At 44.2% G+C, this 27,737-nt stretch overlaps 1 protein-coding gene across 8 annotated transcripts in view; it reads left to right on the top strand.

Annotated features, from left to right (window-relative positions):
• SORBS2 (sorbin and SH3 domain containing 2) overlaps window positions 1–27,737 on the top strand; it is a 376,136-nt gene that overhangs the window by 204,086 nt on the left and 144,313 nt on the right. Inside the window, exon 4 of one of the 8 annotated variants that reach the window (XM_025384770.1) lies at window positions 25,396–25,451. The exons of the other annotated variants lie outside the window; for them this stretch is intronic. The gene's annotated coding sequence lies outside the window, so the exon portion shown is untranslated. The remainder of the gene's footprint in view (window positions 1–25,395; window positions 25,452–27,737) is intronic. 8 annotated transcript variants of the gene reach the window in all.

The raw sequence follows: 27,737 nt of genomic DNA, 5'->3' as shown, positions 1-27,737 counted from the left end.
GAAGTTGAAGGGGGTTACCCATAGGGTCAACCATCGGGGGGCAGAAGGCACCGCCTCTGTAAATGCCCTAAAATGTGAGTGCCCTCCCAGCTTGAGGCACAGCAAGGAGGCCAGGATAGCTGCAACCAAGAGAAAGAAGGGTTGAGTGCCAGAGAATGAGGCCTTCACACTGAAGGGAGTAGATGGTAAGGCGGGGAAAGGTGGAAGCTGGAGACTAATTAGGAAGCTATTGCAATGGCCAGGTGAGGAAGGATGCTGCCTGGAACAGGTGGAAGTGGAGGAGACAGCAGAGGTGGCTGGTTCTCCATGGTGTTTAAAGCCTTGAGACTGAGCGAGGCAGTGAGCATAGAAAGAGGACAAAGAAGGCTAAGAACTCAGCCCTGCAGCACTCCAAGATTGAGAGGCCAGGAAGAAGAAGAAAAGGAAATGAAACTAAGAAGGCATGCCCAGGAAGATAGGAGGAAGGCAAGCGGGCACAGTGTGCTGAAAGCCAAGAGAGGAAAGTATGTCAAAGGGGGAGGCGCAATCAAGAAAGATGACGGCTGACGGCTTAGATATAACCTGATAATTTTACAATATGGAGCTCAGTGGGGTCCTGGCAAGAGCAGTTTGGTGGAATGCTATAATTCTGGAAAGTCTTTCTCATGATATTTAATTTTAAAAAGGGAAGCGTAATTCAAGTGAAATCATGCTGATTTACCAGCTATGTGAAATTCTTGGTTAGCACCTGAGAGTTTCTTCATCACCAGCCTCACTAACTGTGTAACTAGTGGCATGCCCTGGTGTCAGCAATGCTCTGAACAGCAGCCTCCACACAACTCTAGATAAACAAAATACACACTAGTCTGGCCGTCAGCCTCTGTGTTAACAATCTATAGCAGTCTCCATTTCTTACACTCAATCCCATCAGTGGCTCACCAGATTGTATCAGCAATTGCTCGAAAATAGTCCAATAGCAGGAGTAAAACAGGAAAGCTGCCATTAGGGAACTCATCTTTAAATGTTACAAAACACCTAAGCCCAATCTTCTCCATCCGGTTGTATAGATCTAGCTCTGGAGAAAGCAGATGTTTTAAGAACTTGAAATTGCTGAACTAATGTAAACCCTCGTCCCTGTGGTATGTCCCCCAACATGGAACAATCCAGACCGCCTAGGCTTCTGTCTGCTAGGCCGTCATGCCTCCATGGCTTCCTGTGTCACCTGGAAGGAGTCGAGACAGTGGTTTAATTTCCCAAGACACGGAATAAGTCTTCAACCGGAATTGTGGTGCTGGGACAAAGCGAGGGGCCTTAACGATAAATGCTATTTTAATACCTTGAAATTATGTTATTCAGGCGTTCGTTTCTAAAGTGTCTTAAATATCAAATACAAAGTTAACAAGAGAAAGGAACATTAACAAAAATCTCTAAAAGTTAGAAATGTACAGGTAAAGACTAAAAATGGATAGGAGGTTTAGTTGTGTTTCCTACTCAGAAATCCAAATTTGAAAAGCAGTCAAGGCATTTTGCCCTGCTCTACCTTCTTCACGTAGGTGCCGTTCCTGTCCATTTCGGAAGCTAATTATGAAATGGCCACACAACTGAATGTTTCTGTTTATAAAATAATGTTTCTTGAAGGGGCTTGCGTCATCTAAATATCTTATGTCATAATAGAAGCCACTGAGATTCAAAGAAGTGGACTAAACCTGACAATATCTGAAAGTCTTCTGCTGGACCAGGAACCCCCACAGTGGACGGTGTGCTTCCTGCTTTTCCAGGCAACTCGACGAGAAAACCATCCCAAAGTGAGAAAAAATGGAAGCCTGCAAAGTTCATCATTCAAGACATTGATGGCACTCACGTCTTTGTAGTAGCAGAACTGGTTAATGTCCTCCAGGAGCGAGTGGGTGAATTAATGGACCAAAATGCTTTTTCCCTTACCCAGAAATGAAAATACTCAATATGAACCATTTAGGAATTATAAGCAGCAAATGTGAAAGACTTGCCACTCGATATCTTAGGTGACTGATTAGACGTAGAGGGTTGTTTTAGTTGTTTTAGAAGCGTGACACGGGAAAGACCAAGGGATCATTTGTTCAGAAAAAACCCTGAACTGCTTTTGTTATACTACAGAATTAAAAAAGAAAAAAAAGAAAAAAAAGAAAGCTTTAACAGTTGACTGTAATTTGGCTTTTATTGTCCTTTATTAAAATACAAATGTCAAAAAAAAAAAAAATGGAAGCCCGCTTCAGGATCCAGCTCTGGATGTTACTTATATTACATATCACCTGTAAGCATACGTACGGATAAATTTTTATAGACTGACCATATAGTTAAGATGATGTAAAGATCCAGACATAATCAACAATGAATAGTACTTGAGTTTTTAGGTGGCTTAAATATTTTTTTTCTTTTGGGAACTGACTGATGTGATTTCTTTCTGGAGAATGAGTTACCTAGAACCAAGATCCTAGAACAGAAGAGTGAATTTTGTGAAATATTCTCCTTATCAAATTGACGGCCTTAGTGTTTGGAAAATGTAATTAAAAATCCATGTGACATACACAGCAAAATTATAGCTATCCTAAGGGGAAATTTTTCATGTGATTTATAAAAATCTTTAAATTTTACAGAGTTATGTGTTCTGAGTCATGACTTGCAATGACATAAATTAAATAACAATTATGAACTGCCTGGAGAAGAGCTTCTGTTGAGCATCTTCTATTTGATATTCTTGGAACATCTTTCTAATGAGCTGTCAATGAAAATTCAGCTGATTTAATGTCAATGCTGCCAACCACCAGTCCAAATCACTTGCATACTATTAAAATTCTTGGATGTCTTCACTTGTTTCAAATCAAGTTGCCTTAATCTTATGGTTTCTATAAAACAACATTTATAAAAATCTGGGACCTCTTTTGCTTTTTGTTTTGCATTTTAACTGGTATTTACTTCAGATCTGTTTTCTGATATGCAGAGTTAAATTTTTTCTTCTAATAAACATGAGGAAGTATGGGATTAAGATAAGTGAGATGAACAAACATTAGATTTTATGCCAAGTGAGATATGAGGAATGAAAAGACATTTGCTTTCTTGTGTATAATTAAAAGGAAAGTCTTAAAAGAAAGAATGTGATTATTCTTCTGGTTCTAAATGCGAATGATAAGAGAGTCTAAGTGAGACCTTTAGCCTTTGTGGTCTGAGTTAATGTGTGGTCTAGCCCTCCTTGATAGTCAAATGAGTTTTCAAGACTTGTTGCTACTTCCAACCTCTATGAGGATTTTCACTGTGCTATCTCTTGCTATGCCTGCCAGTGAAAATGTGGCTGGCATGATTCAGGATCTGATATTTATACCAACTTTCAAGTTGTGTATTTGATGAGTAGAAAACTGTCTTCCATGCCAAACATCTCACATTTGTGTATGTTTCTGATGCCTATTATTTTCTTGTGACTTTTACCTCCAAATAGTTTAAAGGAGCGTAATTCTGATGTAGTCTAAGGATAGTGGAGTCTATGGTCACATTCCAAGTGACAGTGACTCTTCCCTTATTCAGGTGAAAATGCAAGTGACACTAGTCAACTCTTTTCAGTAAATTGGCTGTAATTGCAATGGGAAGCAAAGGTGTCAGTCCCAGAGTGGGAAGAGGAGCATGATTGCCTGGAAGACCAGGAGGGTAGTCTGGCCTTGCTGACGTTTGACAGAGTCTGTTGTCAGCTTGCCAGGACACATGCTGGTCATCTTGACATAGCCTAATATTGGCCCTGTCCAAAGCCATATTTCCAATCAGCACTCTGCCAAGGACAGAGAATTGGTCACTGATGATCCATCTCTCAAGTGTATAAAGCTATGACATTGGTGGGTTTTTTCCTGCCAGTTTGGCAGAGATAATGCTGCACATTTTCACAAAGCCCATTTCCCTTCCTCCTGGGCACACAGGTAGATTACATTCCTCAGCCTCCTCTGCAGTTAGAAGGAATCACATGACAATTTCTGGCTGGTAGAAGTGATGTATTGCCCTTCCAGGTCTGCCTCATGAAGCCTATACCTGATCCAGTACATTCTCACTCCTTTCAGCCAACAGCTAGACTCAGGGGATGTGAAGGACTCTGAGACCCCATGGTATGGTGGAGTAATAGTTTCAAGGAGCCTCATTTCTAAATGGCTGCTTAGAACAGAGCCCCCTGCCAGCCCCCACCCCCCGACACACACATTCCACTGAGTTGCCCTGAGCTACACTGGATATTCGCTTTTCCGTTGTTAAGCCACTAGGATTTGGAAGATGTGGGTTTCGGTAGTTGGCCAACTGTACACAGATGGAGAAACTGTGGAGCTACCAGACTCTGTAATATAATATGCAAATGTGCCTTAGTAGATTTAGTGATGATATATGAAACATGTTGTCAAGGGTAAACTTTCTATTTTTAACATTTTTTTTAACTTTTAAGTTCAAGGGTACATGTGCAGGTTTGTTATCTAGGTAGATTGATTGCATGTCACAGGGGTTACTGTGTGTTATGGGGGTTTTGTGTGCAGATTATTTCATGACCCAGGTAATAAGCATAGTACTTGATAGGTAGTTTTTCAATCCTTACCTCCCCCCACCTTCCACCCTCAAGTAGGCCGTGGTGTCTGTTATTCCCTTCTTTGTGCCCATATGTACTCAATGTTTAGCTCCCACTAGTAAGTGAGAATATGTACTGTTTGGTTTTCTGTTCCTGTGTTAGTTGGCTAAGGAAATGGCCTCTAGCTCCATCCATGTTGCTGCAAAGGATATGATCTTGTCCTTTTTTATGGCTACATGGTATTCCATGGTGTGTATATACCACATCTTGTTTATCAAGTCTACCACTGATGAGCATTTATGTTGATTCCATGTCTTTGCTATTGTGAATGATGTTGCAATGAATATATGTGTGTGTGTGTCTTTATGATAAAATGATATATATTCCTTTAGGTCTATACACAATAATGGAATTACTGGGTCAATGGTAGTTCTGTTTTAAGTTCTTTCAGAAATCACCAAATGCTTTCCACAATGGTTGACCTAATTTACGTCTCCACCAGCAGTGTATAAGCATTCAGGGGTAAATTTTTTAAAAGATAGGTGAATAATGTTAGAAACTGACATCCATTGGTGCTATGATTTTGAAAGAATACAAGAAAAAACACCAGAGAATTAAACTTTTCTATTCCATTTAAAAGCATTTCAGTTACATGTATGTCTTTTGGACGTACTGCTTAACATTTCTGCCTACTAATAGAATAAGAGCTATTCTATTGAGACTAAAGGATGCACAGACATTTATTCTTTTAACTCCCAAAACAAAATCATCTTGTTTACTTTATCTGAAAGGAGCATTTTTATAATCTATAAAAATAGACTTGAACCTGTTTAATCGAATTCCAAATTGGTACCCAAATTGAAGTTTCCCAGATTATATTTTTATAAAGTATATTTTACCTTTAATTTCTCAATGAATTAAAATAAGTTAAACAAGGAAGTTAAAATTTCTTTTTACAAAGTATTTTGCATTGAATCCTTATGCAATTTCTAATTCTCCCAACAACTTTTTAGCCTCATCTATCTTCTCAAAGAGCCTCCCAGGCAATTCATCATTATTCAAAGACTTAAGGAAATGAAAACTGTTCCCCAAAACCTTTTTTATTTTTTATATTTATGTGTTGGTGTCCTACAAAAGAATGGTGAATACAGAATTGAAATTCATCATTAGGTCCAATTAGGATCAAATATTTATTATGCATCAGTAGCTGCATGAAATGCACTTCCCCGGATGGAAATTGTTTGTGGCTAATGTGCTGTAGCGGCCATGAAGTCCTCATGGCTGTGGTAACTAGTTCTGAGATCAGTTTCCTCCTTGTGGAATGTCTTTCATCTTAGTAGCGGCTTTAAATATTTGGCTAGCATCTCCCCAGTACTCTAAATGTGGCATATTAATGTCCATTTAAGGATCAAATATTATGAATAACAGGCATGCCATATTTTCTTGCCTGCTAAACATCCATTAAGTACCTCAAAAGGGATACAGATTCTTCAGGATATATATTTTGTCATGACTAAGTGGGTCAGAATTCATTAGCAGTTTGGAAAGATAAATATAAAATGGAACCAGTAGCTGAGTTTCATTAAGCTGTCGCTTCTTTCAGTCTTCTTTTAAGATTGTTTTCCACTCATTATATCTGAATTATTTCTGTAATGGACTCTGCTTAGTATATCATTGCTTTCCACCGGCATGATTTTGACAGAAGTCATTTCGGTTTTTTTAAGAAAAGGGTGATGAAGCTGAATATATCCTTTTAAAAGTCTGCTGCAGCATATGTACATATTTTAAAATTCTAACTACAGTAATAATTGTTGCTCACATTTGTTTTAAATAAATGCACAATGTTAACATTTGTCAACTGTACAATACTGAGTAATGTCGTTTATTTTTGAGATATTTTTCTGTTTTCCCTGAGATCCTCTGAATTTGGTTTCTCAACCTTGGTACCATTGACATCTGGAGCCAGGTCATTCTTTGTCGTGGGATCCTCTTGCATGCTGTTGGGTGTTTAGCAGCATCTCTGTCCTCTATCCACACGATGGCAGTTAGCACCCCCACCCCCACTGCCAGTTGTGGCAACCAAACCTATCTCCCAGTTGTCAAATGTTCCCTGGGGAGCAAAATCACCATGGTGGAGCACCACTATCTTAGATAATAACATATTTTTAAATCGCACCGTAATGCAAAGGTACTCTGCTTGTTTGCGATGCTGACTGTCTAGCAAAAACCCCTCTCCAGTGCATCTTGGAGTTTGTTATCCCGATTGCTCCTGTGCAGAACCTTCTCCTGTGGAATGTCAGGCATCTTTCTTTGACTTCCTTTCTCCCTGTATTTCCTCTCCCCTCTGACGCCCTAGCCTCTTACGTTCATGTGCACGTGTGCACACACACACATTCTGTGTCTGTTGTGGTCAGTATTTATCTACACTATTCAGAGTGGTGCCTTCACCGTCTTCTGAGGACCTACTGAGCAGCTGCCTCTCCTGCACCTCCCTCTCATGCTAGAATCAGTCCTCAATCTGCCCTCATCAAGCTTCGTCAGGGGATGCCTTTTCCTAATGATACCTGTTTCTTGCTCCTTTGCCACTTAATTTAGCAAAATGTCCAAGATGATCACCAAACTTCTGTCATCTCGCTTTATCTCATCTCATCTCGCTTTGTCTCAGCCTGTCTCATTTCGGTTTGCCATTGGCCTTCCTCATCTCTTGATTCTCAGTGAAGTTCCTAACATCCAAACTGACTTAGCCACCTACATGCTTCTCGAAAGTTCACTTCGTCTCTGTCCTTCACCTCAATCCTACCCGGACAGTTCCTGAATTTCTCTCTCTCTCTCTTACACTTCTCAGAAAGTTCACTTCATGCCTGTCCTTCACCTCAATCCTACCTGGGCAGTTCCTGAATTTCTCTCTCTCTTTTTTTTTTTTTTTTTTTTTTTTTTATTTAGAGCTGAGAGCATTCCTTTAGCATTTAATGGAAGAACCCATGTTCTATAACAGTTCCTCTATGATTTGTTGAGCCCTTGTTTAAATCCTGTATCATGAACTTTTCTTGTGGTATGTTTTGTCTCCCCAAACAAGGCAATAAACTTTTTGAGACAGAAACTACATTGTAAATTTTTTTTTTTTTTGCATCCCTAAAGTGCCTTATATATCATGTAAATTTGAATGCTATTTGCTCATGTAATTTGAGTTCCAATACCCACCTAAGGTCAAGGAGAAGAGAGAGAAATGATATCAAAAGGGCAGGGAGTAGAAATAAGTGTTCCAAAGCAGCTTGTACCTTACCCCCAACTTTCCAAATGTAAATGAAAGCCAAAAATCTAAGTAAAGAGTCCCGTTTTCTTATTCAAATTATCTGTCACTCATGAGCACTACTCATTGCACCAAAGGGAGCATTTTATTCTCACACTAGCAATAGTGGTTGAAAGTGGTGCTTGTTTGTTACTTTAGAATTAGTTAATGTATTTTCAGTATGGTACCAAATAACTGGGTAAGGAGTGCACCAGCTTAATCAATAAACTTCAGGAAAGATCAGACGCCGGGGACTGCACAGCAGCAGTCGGTCCACTGCAGAGCTTTCTGTGGTGCAGTATGACTGGGACACTGGAACAGAGCATGCTAATAATCTGAGCTGTTACACTCTGATGGGTACTATGATGCTACAGAATGTGTGAGAGTCTTTCCACACCTGTGATTTCAGCCGCGTGGATCCTGAATGCAGATCTGCCCTCAGTTCTTACTGTTTCCACTGTTTCCAAACAGACAGTGTTATTGGATTATGAGCGAATTTCAGCCTGTGGTTTGATGGTGATGAAATGAAGCAGGATTTTACAATTTGTTCATAATTGGTACACACAGTGACACTTAAAAAATCATGCTTTGTCATCCTTTCCTTTTTGCCCGCGAGGAATAGTTTCGAAAGAGTTCTTAAGAACTTGCCGTGAGTCACCTGTCTAGTGAGTGGCAGGGCAGGGGTGCTAACCTGGGTCTGTGGGACGCTCCGGCATCCAGCTTTAGTACACTGCAGGTAGTGTCTCTCCGCAACATACTGATCTGATCAGAGGGTGGTATTTGCATGTATCCATATAAGTGGGGAGATTTGAACAGTTAATTATTTCCCCAATGAGTTCTCTTAGCAACCAGCCTCCCAGTGTTTGGTGTTTGTAGATGGAAAACGAAGCCATAGCACCACGACAGGGCAGCAGGACAGCAAAAGGCCCCAAAGAATAACTTCTCATTTTTGTTAATATGGAGCCTAACGGGTATACATTTAGTCAGCATGCATTTTCTCTCTTTGGTTGCATGAAGAGCTTTGGTCGCTATTTCTGCATTTGTTTTCTCTAAATGAGCAACTGAAACTATTTCATTAGATCTATGCACTCCTGGCAAACTGGCCTATCTGGCCCATTCTGCTTTTGCACCAAAATTATTACCTCATACACTCATGCATACATTGAACTAATGTATCTTTGCTGTTTCTTCTCTCCATAAAATTCTACTGGTCTAAAAGTTCCTATGCCCTAAGGTAATACAATTTCGCACACTTACATCTGTAATTCTGAGTCAGAATGACCAGGAATCAGAGGTCTGTGTGATTGATTAATTGATTTCCAATCCCATCAAGATTTCATCTTAAAAGCTTTTTTCCTTTCTTGTCGTTGCTTAATACAAAATGACGACTCTATCTGCTTCTCCCTGAAGGGTGACTCTCAATGGGATATCAAGAAGGCAGGAAGATCAAAACAATTAAATCTTCTCTGACAGCCTCTGCTGTTCGCAGAGGGTGACTCAGAGCAGGAGCAGTTCCTAGGAGCTGCTCTTGGCAACAACCTCAAGCCATCATCAGGCTGTTGGGCTGTGGCAATCCCAGTCCCCAATTGCTTTTATGCCAACTGTCCCTGCACCTCTGTCCCTCCCAGGTGGCCTGGAGCAGCATCCCTATCCCAGCCCTCCCTGAGCACCACTCCCGTGGTTAGCTGGGGCAGTGTGCCTGCCGAGCCCTACTGGTGGCTGTGGAGATCCCTAAAAGGTTCTTGCTGTAACCTTTTTTTTTATTTTTTAAGCCATAGCAGCAGCAAGCCAAGCCATACTTCTAAACATCTTTTTGGGTACTTTCTGCCATGCTCTGAGTTTGAACACCATCTTAACTTGGAGTCCTCCTGCATTCTTCCCCAGGTCCTCTTCCAAGAATATTGTAAGTGGGGCCCCTCACTCTCAGGTGGAAAGATGCTTCTTGGAGTAGGGCACAGAAGCTCATCAATACATGAGGCTCCAGAAACAGCCTAGGGATATCCTCCACTTGCCAAAGGCAAAATGTAAACCAGTTCTAATCATAAGCCAGATTTAGCGATCATTTTTCAGTAGACTACTTGAACTCTTCAAACTGATGAGTGAGTTCACTAACAAAATCTAATTGAACAGGAAAGTTATTTTGAGGTGATTAACATATCAACCTTGTTTATGCCTAAAATGCCACTAATGTCAAAACTGCAGATGCAAAATCCATAACACACCTTCTCTCAGCATCAGTGTTGAGGTCCTTAAAATTGCCCATGAGCCCTCCCTTGCTAAGCTGGCATCCTGTGGAGGCTGCTTTGCTTCTGTGTGTGGGGGTCTTAGGCAGTCCTTCAAGATTTCAGGGCCCTACTTCCCAACTCACCTTACTGCAAATTCTGGAAGCAGATGTCAGTATGGAAGAATAAGATTGGTGGATACTAGACTATGAAAATATTTTCAAGAACATATTGCCTAAATCAAAAGCAGCATGATTAAAAAGTTTCCCTGGAGAATACTTGGGGCTCCTGATGACAGAGCCAGTCACACACAGCAACTGCACTCCTCGCACACCGAGGCCCTGGGCTGCAGCTTACTTCAGGAAAGCCCAGCCCTAACCGATGAGGCCAGGGTCACAGGCCCAGATATCGTACAGCTAGATGCTGATTTTCTAGTTCCAAGGCAAGTCACCAAAAGCAGGCCTCTCCACCTTAGAGTGGGCCACCCGAAAACTTACAAAATGTACCTTAAATAAAAGCAAGCTTTGTTACCAGATTTCAGCACAGCTTAAAATGAGCCGGGGAGAAATGTGAGCATCTGTGGAAGCAGCAAAGACCAATTTTTTTTTTTTTTTTGAGACTGAGTCTCACTCTGTTACCCAGGCTAGAGTGCAGTGGTACAATCTCAGCTCATTGCAACCTCTGCCTCCCGGGTTCAAGCGATTCTCCCACCTCAGCCTTCCGAGTAGCTAGGATTACCAGCACCCTCCACCACACCCAGCGAATTTTTTGTATTTTCAGTAGAGACAGGGTTTCACTGTGTTGCCCAGACTGGGCTTGAGCTCCTCACCTCGTGATGTGCCCACCACGGCCTCCCAAAGTGCTGGGATTACAGGCATGAGCCACCGCACCTGAGCAAAGGCCAACTTTTCACCACTCCAGGCACGGAGTAGCGCAGGCTGGGGTACGACGAGGAGAAACCACGGCCCTGACCGCCATGCGCCTGACTCATCTATCCGGGGCCATGGTGGAGAGCAGCAAGAGATGAGTGACGGTGGTGTCCTGGAAGCTTCCGCTGCCCCGAGACAGGGCCAGAGTGCCTTGTCTTCTATGGGGCTCTTCACAGAGGAGCCAGGTACCCTGAGCACACTGCCATGAACTCATGCCCTCCACTTCTTCCCAGTCAGATCACTGACTATTGACTAATGCTTACACTCAAGCACTTGCAAGAAATTCAAATTACTGGTCCTACAATAAAGTCGCATCCCCGTGTTCATCGTTTAAAGCCTGCAGGTTGTATTAGTCTGCTTGGGCTGCCGTAACAAAGTACCACAGACTGGTGGCTTGGGTGGCAGAAATTTATTTCTCAAAGTTCTGGAGGCCTGAAGTCTAAGATCAAGGTGACGGCAGGTCTGGTTTCTTCTGAAGCCTCCCTCCTTGTCTTGCCGACAGCCACCTTCTTGCTGTGACCTCACATGGCCTTTCTTCTATGAACGCATCCCTGGTGTCTGGTGTCTCTTTTGGGTGTCCAAATTTCTTCCTTTTTTTTGAGACAAGTCTCTCTCTGTTGCCAGGCTGGAGTGCAGTGGCGTGATCTCAGCTCACTGCAACTTCTGCCTCCCAGGTTCAAACAATTCTCCTGCCTCAGCCTCCCGAGCAGCTGGGACTACAGGCAAGTGCCACCAGGCCCGGCTAATTTTTGGATTTTTAGTAGAGACAGGGTTTCACCATGTTGGCCAGGCTGGTCTCAAACTCCTGACCTTATGATCCGCCCTCCTCAACCTCCCAAAGTGCTGGGATTATAGGCGTGAGCCACCGTGCCCGACACTCTTCTTTTAAAGGACACCAGCTAGATTGGATTAAGGTCCACCCTAAAGACCTCAGTTTAACTTATTTCCCTCTTTAAAGTCCCTGTCTTCAAATACAGAGCACAGGCCCATTCTGAGGTCCTAGGGGGCCAGTCCTTCGATATATGAATTTGAGAGGGCAGAACTCAGCCCGTAACAAGGCTGCAACAAATTTGGTGGAAAATCTGGTTGATGGGAGAAGAAAGTCTCTTCATAATGTGGTGGTTTCCCACAGAGTTAAAGCCTCACACAAGAATATTTTGCTTGGTTATTCCTCACCATATGTCAGCCGCAGGATGCATGTCTCAGCTTGTCCTAACTTGGCCTGGTCTGGGACCACTAACTCCATTCCCACCTAAGAAACTCTAACCAGATAAGTCTGGGCGCGGTGGCCCACACCTGTTATCCTAGCACTTTGGGAAGCCGAGGCGGGAGGATCACTTGAGGTCAGGAGTTGGAGACCAGCCTGGCCAACATGGTGAAACCCCGTCTCTACTAAAAATACAAAAATTAGCCAGGCATGGTGGTGCACACCTCTAGTCCCAGCTACTCGGGAGGCTGAGGCAGGAGAATTGCTTGAACCCAGGAGGCGGAGCTTGCAGTGAGCCGAGATGGTGCCACTGCACTCCAGCCTGGGCAACAGAGTGAGACTCCGTCTCAAAAAAGAACAAAAAGAAGAAAAAAAAAGAAACTCTAACCAGATAAAAGAGACTACATGGATCCATAGAAATCCATCGCCCTTCTGAAAAACACCGCTAAGACCATGCGTTATGGTGATGTCCGGGGAGGACTCTGAGTCACAACTGTGAGTGTTTGAATTCTGTCACTATTGAGTCCTCTTTCCATAACCTTTCGAGCCCTGGAGGTGCAGAGAAAACATTGTCTCCTGTAAATCTTACCCAAAGGCCGCCCTGATGAAAAGCCACCTGCTACTTTTCCCTCTATGCTTCTGTCATTTTGTTATTCCCTCTATTATTTCTTCTACTGCTTCCTTTTCTGTGGGATCAGAGTGGGAGGATATAGTTAGGACTTTGATGACATCGTTTGCTTCTCTTTTTGTAGAGAGAACCAAAATATGACCAGAAAACGTATCTGTGAGGGCTGAGGCTGCCTCACTTTTCAGAGAGGCCAAAATGGCAGTAACGGTCATGGCCAAGAGGTAGTCACTGCAGTGATCAGTCATACAGGCGGTCATCCCCACACAGCCCGAGGGATGTCTTCAAATCGGAGGAGCGGGTAGATAGGCTTAAAAATGAAATATATCAGTTAAAGAAAACGAAAAAGAGAGTGCATTTGTCTATTGCTAATTTTGTCTTTTAGCTATGGAAATAATATTTAAATTTAAATTCTCTCCAAGAATTAATCTAAGTATTCTACTAAATAGAGCTATTAAGTATAGTGTGATTGCTTGCAGTCTAAGGAAATTTGTACTAGGTCACCATCAAATCAGGATCTGCACCTCAGGTGCACAGGTGCTGTGAGGAAGATGCAATGTGAGGTTGGAAGGAGCCCACCATGGCTCCAGTCCTCCTTGTCTACCTGAGCATAAGTCTGGACCATGATTAATTAATTCTTAATGCAAGTGCAGCAGTCATTTTTCAAGACATCTGTCTAAAAAATACGAAAGCCAAAAATTGGAGCAGTCCGTGATCTCTCTGTACTTGCAGGAGGCTTCTGGGAGACCTAGTCTGTGTTCTTACTGGCCACGTTCGGGTTGGTGCTGCCCCTACCACCGGCATGCACTCCTGGATAGAGACTCTGCTTCCCTAGTCCCCACTGACAGCACCTGCTCGGGCATCTTTGCAGCAGCCCCTCCCTCTCCATCCCTGATTAGTCCCACATCAACCTTCCCCAGCTGCAATGGAGATGTGCTCACTGCCCGTATGCCCACCCATCTCAGAACAAGCCACCTGCATCACACAGGGAGAGAGGCCAGGTACTCTCCATCCCTGAGCCAGCCCACAAGTGTCCTCTGCTTTCTTTACCCTCTCCTTAGCACCAGCTGCCTAGCAAAGTCAGCGGGCAGCCGGGGCAAAGAACAGTTTGGGTGACTTCAATATGACTCTCTCTTCTGAGCCCCCAATCCAAAGGAAGGCTCGCCCTTAGTGAATGGGCCTTTGCCGAAGGGTTTTCCCTAGGGTGAAGGGGAAAACCATGTTTCACAATTTCAGGCAAGTCTGAATGGTAGGAGCCAGATTTTTGCAGCCTGGTCTTTAATCCTTGGTGGCCATTCATTCCATTAGGCTTCTTATGTCATGATATGATTTCATCTCTGAATGTTGGACCATTTGGGGGACTCGGACATTGTCAGTCCACCAAACGGTTTTGACTTTGTGGAAAGTTCTCATTCTGAGATTCTGAAAATTCAAAGATTAATCCGATGTGGCAGAATCATTAGTGCCACCACCTATCTGCATAGTTTGCAAGATAACATCACTTCATTGTTTGATTTGAGCTGAAGAAGATTATTGATCTAAACAATGATAATTTATCAATATTCTCCTATGAAATTCAACCAGAACCATAGATTTCCTTTCATGATGCAGAGTCTAAAATAGTCAATGGACTATTTCTAGCCTGACAGTACACTATAGACTAGAGTAACATGCTGATTTAGTGAAACAGAAACCTAGATCCAAAACCCACAAAGTACTCTTGGGGACCCTGGAAAAGCCTGCATGGACCTCCTACAGTTTCAAGTTCCACATGAATGCAATAACGCATACAATGGGGTACATTGTTTCAAAACCACCAGCCCACATGTAATCATTGTGTAATTGAATAATTATAATAGCATCCAACCATATGAAATTTTAGGAAGTGAAAATTGGAGATCAAATAACAGAAAAAGAGAGAAGGGAAGGAGGAGGAAGAAGAGGAAAATGAGGAGGGGGAGAAGAGAAAGGGGAAAGTGGAAGAGGAGGAGGAAAGGAAGGGGGAGAAGGAGGAGAATGGGGAAGAAAGGAGAAATGAAAGAAGAGGGAAAGGGGAAAGGTGAGGGGAAGCAGAAGAGGAGGAGGAAGAAGAAGGAGAAGGAGAAGAAGGAGAAGGAGAAGAAGGAGGAGAAAGAAGAGGAGAAAGAAGGAGAAGGAGACGGAGGAGGAGGAAGAAGAAGGAGGAGAAGAAGGAGGAGGAGGAAGAGGAGGAGAAAGAAGAAGGAGAAGGAGAAGAAGGAGGAGGAAGAAGAAGAAGGAGGAGAAGAAGGAGGAGGAGGAAGAGGAGGAGGAGGACAGAAGATAGAAGGAGGAGGAGGAGGAAAGGAGAAAGAAGAAGAGGAAAAAGGAGGAGGAGGAGGAATAAGAAGAAGGAGAAGAAAGAACCAGCAGAGGAGGAAGAGGAGGAGGAAATCATCTGGATCAGGAGAAGGAAGAGGGGCTCATCATCGGAATCTTAGTTTGCCCTGTCCTTCCACTCATTTACTACCTGAACCCTCTCTCATGTAGAATCTGTGGGAGTTGGGGAGGGGAATGCAATGTGACTATGTGACCGAATAGATTTTGAAGCTAACAGAGTTCTAAGCTACTGGGTGTGTACACGGAAAGGAGGTGACAAATCTCCTTTCTGTGTACACACCCAGTGATTGTGTATCACAGTTTTTAGCTCTCTGTTGTCATCCTCGGCACTGAAGGGCAATGTGGAAGAAGCCATCACAAAACTCAGCCTGGTTTGAGACTGCTTTTGCTTCCGAAGGGCTATTTGTTCTTCATCATCCCAGCGAGCAACTGGGGAACAAATTGGGAAATCTGTGCAAAATTAATAGCACTATCAGGAATCAAGCAGGTGTGCCAAAGAGAGAGTTGAAAACAGTCTGGGTTTTCATGCTGCACCAAAATTTAGTGAACTCAAAAGACTTATCAACAGCAAACTTCCCCTAAGCAGCATGTTGTCAAACTAGCCTACCTCACTAGGATACCATGAAAAAAACAATAAATGGAAATTATTGTAAAAATATAATTTAAAAAGCACAATGTATCTGATAAGGTAGCACTCCGGAATCTCAACCTTACCCGCTTTCTGACCTTCAGATCTGAGGCTTAGATCTAGGTTGCTTTCACAGATGGTGTAAAGGAGATGCCTCTCCAGGAAACCAGCTGGTCCCCACCACGCCCAAAGGCCTGGGAGGTCGATCACTGTGCCTGCCGGGCTCTTTAGAGGTTAGGATGGTGCTGACTCATGCTGCAGGTTGTGCAGCTGTGGAGTGTGTCAGAGAGTGTGCAGACAGTCTGAACTTCAGAAGCTCATGCCTCCCAGGTGTGCAAATCCCACATCAAATAGCACAGGTCAAAGCTTAGGACACGCCCAGAATCTACTGTGTCAGATTCATAAACGATTTTAGCAAATATTCCTCTTCCCTGACTTCCCTACATTTTCTCTCCTTTTCACCACAGCAAATATATCTTTATTTATGATTCTCACCTCATTTAGTTAAAACCTTTGCTAAAAGTTTATGTTTGTTACAGTGATAACAGCTAATGGCATGTGAGTGTTTACTGTGTGAAAGGCTCTATGATGTATAGTTTAGGGGGATATCTTATTGGATCCTTGAAGAAAAATGCCCTGGAATGGAAAATCCACAAGGCTGTGGTCTCTTAATCTGTGCTGGACGTTTCTGGATCCATACATCTGGGAAGTTGTAGGTGCCTGATGGATATTTACCGAAGGAATGAACAAATGGATGGGAGAGTAAAAAAGCAATCTATGAAGTAGGTGCCATTATTATTCCCATCTTGTGATATGCAAGGTTAAGCAGCCAATCAATGCTGGCGGTGAGATTCAAAGCCAGGCAGTCTGTCTGCAGAGTCGTGCTCCTGGGTGCATATGTTTACTTAGGCCAGTTGTTTTTGCTTTTTTGTTTTGTTTTGTTTTTTAATTCACCACTTGCTTTAGCCCTAAAGTGCCAGCCAACAGGCTTGAAAACTAAGATTCTCAAGGGTTGTTTGAACACTACCCCCGAACTGTTGGAGTCAGGGCTGGCCCCTGAGAGCTAAAGATTATCGTCTTCATCAGAATTAGCAGAGAAAACAAGCCAGAGAGACAAGTCCAATCGGAAATAATGCAGGGGAGCCAAGATGCCGATTTCAGAGAAAGGCAAGTCAGCAGATGGGGAGGGCCTCCAGCCTCGGCAGGACCAGCAGCTGTATCAAACACGAACGGTTGGGAAATGTAGGCGTTGAGACACAGGCCGGGTCAGTGAGTGGAGGACCCGTGGGGCGGGAGGCCACGAGCACCTTAATATTTACCTCAAAGGCCAAACATTCAAGTTGGCTCCTGGAAGCCAGCCAGTGTATGATTTCTGGCTGGGTATGTCCAATGTAATGGACCAGAAATAAAGCAGATACTTTTTTAAAAATGTATATTAATTTATTTTATGTAGCCCCTGCTGCTGTGTCGAAAGAGGGCCAGAAGAGCAGGAGTATGTGATGAAAAGTGAGGAGAGGCCGGGCGCGGTGGCTCACGCCTGTAATCTCAGCACTTTGGGAGGCCGAGGCGGGCAGATCACTTGAGGTCAGGAGTTTGAGACCAACCTGGCCAACACGGTGAAACCCCATCTCTACTAAAAATATAAAAATTAGCTTGGGAGGCTGAGGCAGGAGAATCTCTTGAACCTGGCAGGTGGAGGTTGTAGTGAGCCGAGATCGTACCACTGCACTCCAGCTTAGGCGACAGAGCAAGACTCCCCTTCAAAAAAAAAAAAAAAAAACACAGAGAGAAAGAAGGAAAGTGAGGAGAGGGCAGCTCTCTGGCCTGACCTCTGCTCCTAATGCAATCGCAGGACTGAAGAAGCAAAAAGTACTTTTCATACATGTCCCTCTGTTACTGTCTCTGCTTTTCTTCTACTTGAGTCCTCTTGCCCTTTCTGACATAATGCTAAAGGTTTCTAATGATGCCTGTCTTTACTGTCTTACGTTACATTATGCCAACTTGTGTTCATAGACAGAGTCATATTTAGTCAAGGTACTGACCACAGGTCCTAATTTTGCAAATTTTGGTTAGACTTTCTCTACACATTTTTGGAGTCTGAGTTTATGCCAGAGGATCAGTGCACGCTAGGCTGAATTGGTGCTGGGCTGAGTTGGTGCTGGGCTGAGTTGGTACTGGTTTGAGTTGGTGCTGGTCTGAGTTGGTGCTGGTCTGAGTTAGTGCTGGTTCAAATTGGTGCTGATCTGAGTTAGTGCTGATCTGAGTTGGTGCTGGGCTGAGTTGGTGCTGGGCTGAGTTGGTACTGGGCTGAGTTAGTGCTGGGCTGAGTTGGTTGCTGGGCTAGGTTGGTGCTGGTTTGAGTTGGTGCTGGTCTGAGTTGGTGCTGGTCTGAGTTAGTGCTGGTTCAAATTGGTGCTGATCTGAGTTAGTGCTGGGCTGAGTTGGTGCTGGGCTGAGTTGGTGCTGGGCTGAGTTGGTGCTGATCTGAGTTAGTGCTGATCTGAGTTAGTGCTGGGCTGAGTTAGTGCTGGGCTGAGTTGGTGCTGATCTGAGTTGGTGCTGGGCTGAGTTGGTGCTGGGCTGAGTTGGTGCTGATCTGAGTTGGTGCTGATCTGAGTTGGTGCTGGGCTGAGTTGGTGCTGGGCTGAGTTGGTGCTGATCTGAGTTGGTGCTGGTCTGAGTTAGTGCTGGTCTGAGTTGGTGCCGGGCCGAGTTAGTGCCGGGCTGAGTTAGCGCCGGGCTGAGTTAGTGCCGGGCTGAGTTAATGTTGGGCTGAGCTGCCTGTTTTGCATCTGGGACTCCCAACATTCACTTCCTGCTGCAGCGCAGACTGGATGACCTTCAAGGCTCTGTTTCACCGACTTTCAGCTTTCTTGACGCCAAAGCCACAGAGCATTCTTGAGTTGGAAATTACCTCTTTGCAAAAGCAAAGAGCACTGTAAAGAACTTGACCTGCCCACTCCACAGTGATATTCCACAGGCTCAAGTTTCTGTGCCACTTGAATTCTAGCTGTTGAGCTCCCTGCCATTTACATGCCAGCAGGGATGAATGTCCTGACAGCGTGTGTCCACTGTGCACGTGCTTCCGCTTGTCAGCATGGGAGAAGCCCAAGTATGATGTGTAGACAAGACCACCGCTTCTCTCTGCTCCATTCCTGCACAAGCCACACACAGCAGACTTGCATTTCTGTCAAGGGCTCCGGTTTTCCATCATCTATTTTTTATAGCACTGATACTAAACCAGTTGCAGCAAACGAAGGGTATTATTTCTGGTTTGAGGGCATCGCGATGCTGATTTACCGTTCCTAGGAAGCAAACTCACCGTGTTGGCCTCTCTCATTTTACCATGGGAGACCCGGCTCCACAAAACGTAAGTGTTTGGAGATACTTGATATTTTCACAATGTAAATAACAGTTTCCCTGTGCATGAGGGAGAAGGGTCATGCAATTGTAAGACGGGAGAGGGATGGAAATGTTATTAGGTTCGATTTGTGGCAGCGTGACAGTGAGTTGAAGACAAGCAACAAAATTTGCCGTGTCCTGCAGTTTCTTAGTGTATCATTAATCTTTGAGAGACTTTGGGTATATTCTGAAGAACTTGGTGGCATTTCAGAATCAGTGCCATGTGCGGTTTCTGAAATGTCACATCTCCTCATAGCAATGTGTTCTCCATATAAAATAAACCTGCATGTTTAGATTTTAAAAAGAGTGATGAAGATTTGGAAACCAGGAAGTGTTGAGGGAACCGTTTCTAAAGGACCAGAAGCCCCCAGCCTGAACACATACCTCAGTACACACATCCCCTCACGCACCGACAAACACACAGACTTTCAGAATTACCCTGCAAACTAGCAATAACATCAACTTCGAATGCTTTTTGCTTCCAGTAGATTTACTTACAATGATTAGCTAAACATCAATAACACATACATGCATTTCAAGTTGCCCAGTGTTAACTTTCAAATCTATTGCGTATTAATCCCTCCAGGCCTTTGGTGGTTTTGCCAGAGCTAACGCCCTACAATTCATTTCTTTATGAACATTTTCCACATTTTCAGTGTATAGCTATGATTGCTTTTTCAAACCTGTGTTTTGTTTTGCCCCGTATTTCCAACTCTAAGACCATGCATTCAGCTTTTTGACTTTGTGAGTGTAATTACCATTTTAACTGGTAAAAAAGAAAATGCCAGTCCAACCCATACAAATTGCCAGTTTTCAGTGTTCCTGTGTGCCTCTGCTTTACCCAGCAGCAAGATCAACAGAGCACCAGGATGGAGACAAGTCAGCTCTCAGCTGTGTTAGTCACCTGCTAGGAACCTTGACAGCTCATTTGCAAGTTCACACTTTTTTGATGCTAGAGTTCTTGAGTCCCTGACAGCCGAACCTTCTGACGCCAGCTAACTATGCAAATAGAGTGTGGCACCCAGAGGGCTCCCTTGCCCTGGTGTTATTTCCAACATATTATTTTGGTCAAACACAGAAATCAGTTCTTCTTGAATGCTTTCTAATAAAAGGAAACAGTATGTGGACAGTGAAAAAAGGGAAAATTGAAAGTGTAACAAAATAAGCCTGAACTTTGCGAGAGTCACAGAAAGAATTCAAGGCCTAATATTTAATCAAAATTAATTTAAGAAAATTGTACTAAGACTCCTTCCTTAGACCCACTTGGAGAATGTTTCAGATGCTTTTTCTATATAAAGATATGTTTAATCTGATAGAGCAAGTGGCATTTTTATAACCCAGAAAAATTATTTATTCTTAGGAAAGAAAAAATCCTGGACATGTGACCAGATATGGGAAAAAATATTTGGGGGTGACATTTTTTGGCATGAAACAAAAAGAAAATAGTTTTTTTATGAAATACTTGGCAAAGCAGAAAGCTTCAAAATATTTCGAAACTTGCCCGGTTGCAAAACCACACAGCATGTTTTGTTTTTTCTGTTTTGGAAAAAGGAAAATCTCCGGGCTTTACGGGCTCTCTGAATCCCAACCCTTCACTTCCCCTGACAGGAATTAGTTAACTCGACTGAGGTCGTGTCGGAATGCCTCGCCTGTCGTCTGCTCTGCACAAAAATGAAACACATGGCATTCTAAGAAAATCCCAAAAGCAACCAATTTCTCAGAAAATATTGGAATGACCCTGGAAGGTTAACGGCACAATCATTGACACGAAAATTGCTTTAAATGTGGAAAGGGTGTCGTTCTAGGGTCAGCAAAGTATATGTGTCGTCTCAAAGCTCCACATAACAGGCTGCCTCGATTGACTTGGAAGTGGAGGCAGATGTTGAGGGAGCCGTGGAAAGCACAGAGACGTTCTGTGATTATTGCTTCCGAATGCCGTGGCTTCCCCCTCCCTGTTTTCCATCCCGTAGGGTGTCCCTTTCACGAAGCAGCGTCGCTGCCATTGCGCAGGGACTCCTGAGCGCGGCCCACACTGGGAGCGCCTGTGCTCCTCTGCCTCCTCCCTGGAGCTCCCAGATGTTTCTGTAGCTGAGCAGAGAGCGGAAGCGTTTGCTTATTGGCAGGAAACTTCACTGTACTGTTAAAATTGTTTTCCCATTTTACCTCAGAACTCAACATGAGGTCTCGATCCTTAGACCGTGGACAGACCCTGACTTCGTGAAGATTTTGCACGGTCAGTGGGAAAGTCCTTGCCTTCATCACGTCTGCCCCCCACGCTGCAGTGCCCGTCCCCGCAGAGGCAGCCACCTTCTTCCTGGCTGGGCTGAGACCCTGCTCACCGCCCCACCCCTCAGCTCCCCACCCAGGCGTCAGAAGCAGGGTCCCCGAGCTCTCATGGGCCTTATATAGGCTGTCTAGGTTTTGACCAGACAGTATTTTAGGTTTTATGTTTCATGACAGAATTCCCCTTTTCTCCCCACTGCCACTTTATTTTAATGGCATTTCTTTTGAACTTCACCTGTATTGTCAGCACAGGCCTCCCTAAACGGTACAGCCATCCAGGGAGGGCAATGGGTCCAGTAAAGGAGAGACCCATTCCTGACCCTGATGGAGGAGAGGGGAGACCACCTGTTCTCCACACCCCCTGTCCCCAGCCACTTTGCTTTCTCCTGCAGTCAGGCCTGGGCAGCTGCGGTTCTTCCCTATCACACCTCTTTACACCCCCAACCTGGAACTTGAAAGCAGAGGAAATTCTACACAAGATTAACCTCTCCTTCTATCTTGCCTTGAAAACAGTAAAGAAACAATGCTTTTGGAGCACTTAAATAATTGCTGAAAAGGGAAAAATCGCGGGCAATTCCGATGCCAATGAACACTGCCAGTTCTTCCTTCAGGCACTGTTCTATAGGCAAGGAGGTTAGAAGCTCAGACTCATAGATGTTGCTAAGAGCAATGCGGAACTCGGACATTTTTCACTGTGCTTTACTTGGCATGCCAACTTGAAGGAGAAATGTTAGCAATGGGGCACAGGGAGAAACCATGCCAGTAGGTATGGTATTGTGTAGTAAAATGGAGTGGCCTTGCCTGTTGGGAAGCCTTTCAGTCTTCCTGACTAAGGACTATCGGGTTCCTGGTTTTCCAAGTCTCTGCTGAGGGCGGGATGTTGTGCGGATGAAATCTTTCCCCTCTGCAGTGGTTGTGGCACACACAGACGTGTGAACCTTGACCACAGGCTTGACACACCCTGGTGTCATCAGGTGGGTTGTGTCCTAGTGGCCCTGAGCCAAGCAAGACCCCAGGAAAGACTCTGGAAAACTGAAGGGGGCTGGATGTCACCCACAGTACGTACCACGTGCCTGTAACGAAGCAGGCATTGGTTTCATTTAGGAAAGGTATTGTGTCCGAAGCCCCATTTTTAGGCTGTTAAAGGTATACAAACAGAAACGAACACTGCCATCATTAACTGACACTGGCTTCAACCTTTCCTGAAAATCTGCCTTCTCTTCCTACTTTCTCTGGAGTCTCAGGTCTGCCCAGGAACCTCCAGAATGCCCAGTTCCTTTGACGTCAGGCTTCTTTTACCTTTGTAGGGCCAGGGCACTCACAGGCCAGGAAAGACTTTTAAATGAGAACATCAATTTGCTGCTTGCTTTTATTCCGCGACTGCCTTAGGTGCAAAGCACGCTTTTTTATTTTAATAGAAGCCCAGGCTTGCACAACAACAACTTCATGAAGATTGGTCATTTCTGAGGATGACAAAACCACAAAGTTTGTTGAGATTGCTTCTTCACTGACAGTCTCTAAGCACCGAAGAAGCAATGCCAAGGCAAACTCCGTGGGATGATGACAAGGGTCCCTTGTGCCGTGGCAGTGGAGAGTGTGTCTGAGCCAGGCTGTCTGTAACCCCACCCCTGAGACCTGGGTGACTTGGCACCTGTCTATGGCTCTGCTTCCCCATCCACAAATCAGAAATATCGCGGGCCCTACTTTGTGTGGTGTTGATATAAGAACGTAGGAAAGAGCTTGCTGTCATAGTAAGCACAGTAGATGTTGGCTGCAATAAGTAATTGTGTTGCTGGGAACTCAGCAACATTAGGATCATACTAAAAATAAAATGTAAACATTTTTCTGGGATATGTCTTAATTGCAACTGTTAACTAAGGTAAACTTCACGAAGACATGTGTAGAATTTTAGTTATCTATAGGTAACTACTTATTTTAATTCATCACAGACTAAGGGGACAAAATTACACATACACACACACACAAACATACATTACACCCCCCCACACACACATACACACAAACGTACACTACACACACACACACAAATGTACATTAGACACACACAGACACATACACACAAACGTACATTACATCCACACATACACATACACACACAAACATACATTACACACCCACACACACACACACACACAAACGTACATTACACACAAATGTACATTACACACACACAGACACATACACACACACACAAACGTACATTACACCCACACATACACATACACACACACATAAACATACATTACACCCACACACACACACAAACGTACACACAGTAAGTATTTTTGTGATATCATCTAGGGATGTCAAATTAACAAAAATTAACATGAAAACAGATGCATTTTCAATGAGATTATCATCCGATATTATTTATAAACAGCTTAAATAGAATGAAGACTTGGAAGGATTTGGGGGAAGGCTTGTATGTGAGTGTGTGTGTGTGTTTGTGTGTGTGAGCATGTGTATGTGTGTGTTTGTGTGTGTGTTTGTGTGTGTGAGCATGTGTGTGTGTGTGTTTGTGTGTGTGTGTTTGTGTGTGTGAGCATGTGTGTGTGTGTGTTTGCCCTTTTTTCCCTTTGTTTTCAGGATAGTTCCATTTGGAAAAAAAAGCTTTCCTCCCAAATTTGCAGATATCTGCAAATAATATTCTGCCAAGAAGCAAAAAAAAAAAAAAAAAGTTTACTATGATTCAATGGAAGCAAATCTCCTAGGATGTCAAAGCAGAGAACATGTTAGTGTTAGAGCATTGATGTATCTGCAGAAGCATGCATTGCTTTTCACCGTGAAATCAGGGCCATCCCTTGAAAGAGGTTGATGAGGCAACTGTCTCATGAGGGGATATGAGGACCCCTGGCAAGTTCCTACCAGCCCTCAGGCAGCTCCCCCACATCCCATGACCCTCTTTTCCTACCTAGTCTCAAATTCCTGTCCATGAGGGTCAATCCTGTGTTCTGAAAATGCACAGGGCTTGCATAGAGTTTCTTATAATGTGTCTGAGAGAGGAGTGTGCTCCTTTTCTGTTTGCACAGTGTAGAGCCTTAAATGGTCAGATAAGCTGCTGCAGCTCTATAAGTTGCAGAGACCAGTCCCTGAAAGGGAATTCCAATAGTGAGAAGAGGCTGCAACAGAAGTTTGTTGCCAAATTTAGAGAAAGAAAGGATCCTCAAGAGCCGGTGTAATGATCAAGGACGAGGGGGACCTGAAGAGGCTTCCTTGCAGCCTGAGTGGTTTCAGATAGAGGGAAGGCTCTGGAGCCCCAATAGGGAGAAGGGTATGGAGAGAGAGAGCATTTTGGGAGAGCTGACTTTAAAATGCTGGAAATGACTTTGCTTCCCTCTCATCCTTCCTCTCTCCCTCCTCTCCCCCTCATCCTATGCAGAGTTGGAAAGGACTGGAAAAGCAAGGAGGAGGTGGGAATGGCAGATGCGAAGGATATTAACACTATGGTCTTTGCCGTGCTGCGTGCTTCCATTCTATTGAAATGGAAGTGGTCACACAGGAAGTTCGTTAGAGGAATTTTGTATTAAATAGGGGGCAAGGAAAGAGGAACCAAATCAGCAAAACCAACCATGGGGCTGCTAGTATCACACTGCCTGCTTCACCCCTACCTGAAACCAACTCTGGGTAAAACAGCCAGATTTCCCCTTTTCCATATAATTAGCTGATGGTGACTAATCGTAATATGTGACAAACTGAAAATTGTAAGTGTCCAGCCAGTTTCCTTTCCACGGTGTTTGTCCTGAGAAGCAGGTAGGCATCAAACGGTGTAAAGAAAAGAGTGTATGATGATAACCTTGTCCTCAGTTCGATCTCGCCGCTGTTTCGCTTGTTTGGGGGAGTGTGGGGCCGCATCCCACCCACCTATTTATTGTGACATTTCTTTTCTAGAGCCAGAATAGGACAGACTCGTATACCATTCTGATCTGGGTGCATTTCTTCAGAAGGTACGCTGTCCTCATGGGGAACCACCACTGCCTGGGCTGGGGCTGATGAGACCAGGAAGAAATTTAATGCGTGCACTTTAACAAAAAGATTTCCCAGTAAGTTAAGAAAATAAGACGGTGGGCGCCAAAGAATATGCGCATGCCCTGACGTCTCCGTGACGTTCACTTCTGTGCCGCCCGCAGCAGCATGTCATAGATACCCTTGATGTAGGCTGATTGATTTGTAAGAGGCCAGGGGAACATCAGAGGAAGTGAGGCCAGGAGAAAGCAAGGATATCAAGAGAATTCGCTTTTTTCTCCCAGAGTGATTGTTTTTGAATTCTTCGTTCTGCCTTATTTCAGAGTGGAATATCAGGCCGTGGGTCTAAGGAACATGGCAAGGAATCTGTAACTGATCCCCTTGTGCTAAAGCACATTCCTTCATGCTGCTTCTCCCTTCCCATATAGTGTCTGCCTCTTCTAGAGGATGCCTCTTGGCCACTGACGCTTCACAGGGGACCAGGAACGCCCTTATCCCCATGCACACACCTTGTCTCAGCCCTTCCAAGCCCCTCCACCCCACCAATGTGCAGTTTCCTGCCCCTCCACCTGGCTCTGCTTCGTGGGGCTCCAGAGAAGCACAGGATGGGCCCTTGCTCTAATGTCGCTGTGCACTGTTTCGGGGCCAGTGGGCGGACCCCTGCTGGCCTGCTGGCTCCCAGGCCTCCTGGCTCTCTCTTTCTGAAATCACCACAGTCAAGGGTTATCTGGATTTTACTACCACCATATGTCACTCCTCTAACTCAGCATAGAGAAATTTACCCAAATCTATCTCCCCAAAAGCAAATTTTTTTAGTTCTCTTACCCCTTCAGGTCACATTGGTGCAGTCTTTGGGTTGCAATAGAAGAGATACCTAGAGGCTCCGTTTGAGCCACTGTATCAGTTTCCAGAGCTGCTGCAACAAAGTGCAACCAATTGGGTGGCTTAAAACAACAGAAATCTATCATCTCACACTGTGTGAAGGTGTAGAAGTCTGAGATCAAGGTGTCAGCAGGGCCGGATTGCCTGTGAAGGCTCCAGCAGCGAATCCTTCCTCACTTCTTCCCACTTCTGGTGGTTGCCAGCAGTCCTTGGCTTATGGCAGCATCACCCATCTCTGCCTGCATTGTCTCACAATGTTCTTTCTATGGATCTGTCTCCAAATCTTTCTCTCCATATAAGAATACCAGTCATTGGATTTAGGGCTTGCTTTACTCCAGTATGACCTCAGTTAACTTGATTACATCTGTAAAGATCCTGTTTCCAAATAAGATCACTCTCACAGGTACTAGGGGTTAGGAAGGACTTCAATATACCTTTTTTGGGAAACACCATTTGCCCACAATAGCTACTTCTGGATATTGGGTCATCTCTAAGCAAGAAGCAGCTCCAAATTATCTACTGTAAGCTCAACACACAGCCTTTGATTCCCAAACCCAGCACTCACCCCTTCCCACATCCACAGAACTGACCCACTCTGCAAGGGCCCCGGGAGGGGTCCTAATGTCTGTTGGGCAGGACTGACCCATGTGGTCCAGGCTATTTCTAAGTGAAACCAGAACCCAGAGGACTAAGAACCCCTCACAGTCATGCAGGCACTTTAGTCTCCCTGAGAAATCGTGAACTTCTAAAACCCTGGAAAATATCTATATGAATATCCACATAAGCCTGGAACTTACTTTTTCCTAGGTAATATGATCATGCTTGTAGTAGGTGACTCTTCTCTGACACTCTGTCACACTTTGATGCTCTTCCTATTCACATATGCTATTGAGATTATCTTCCAAGGGAATGAGTTTTTCTAAAGCCTGATGTGTCCTCTTGATTGTTCTGACTTTGGAGAGTTACAGAATGCCTGGGAGTGACCTATTCTTATGCAAATAATTTAGAAGATCACCGATCTCCATGGAACTTTCCATTTTCTACTGATACATTACTTTCAAAAGGAAAGGTTTAACTTCCTCAGTTGTAAATCAGGTTTCACATGTGCATGTTTTTCAGAAAAGGAGGTCAGATATTGGAGCACAGACCTCAGATTTTGAAATTTATTATCCACAAGTTACAATGATAATTTTGTGATACTCTTGGTCCTCCCTCTGCACACTAATTTGATGTATATCTAGAGTGAGACAGAGAGACAGAGATAGAGAGACAGAGAGAGAGAGAGAGAGATAGGCAGGGAGGGAGGGAGAGAGAGGCAGGGAGGGAGGGAGAGAGAGGCAGGGAGGGAGGGAGAGAGAGGCAGGGGGGGAGGGAGAGAGGGGCGG

Source organism: Theropithecus gelada, chromosome 5, assembly GCF_003255815.1.
Source record: "Theropithecus gelada isolate Dixy chromosome 5, Tgel_1.0, whole genome shotgun sequence".
Classification (NCBI taxonomy): domain Eukaryota; kingdom Metazoa; phylum Chordata; class Mammalia; order Primates; family Cercopithecidae; genus Theropithecus; species Theropithecus gelada.
This window is presented reverse-complemented; position numbering and strand designations above follow the sequence as displayed.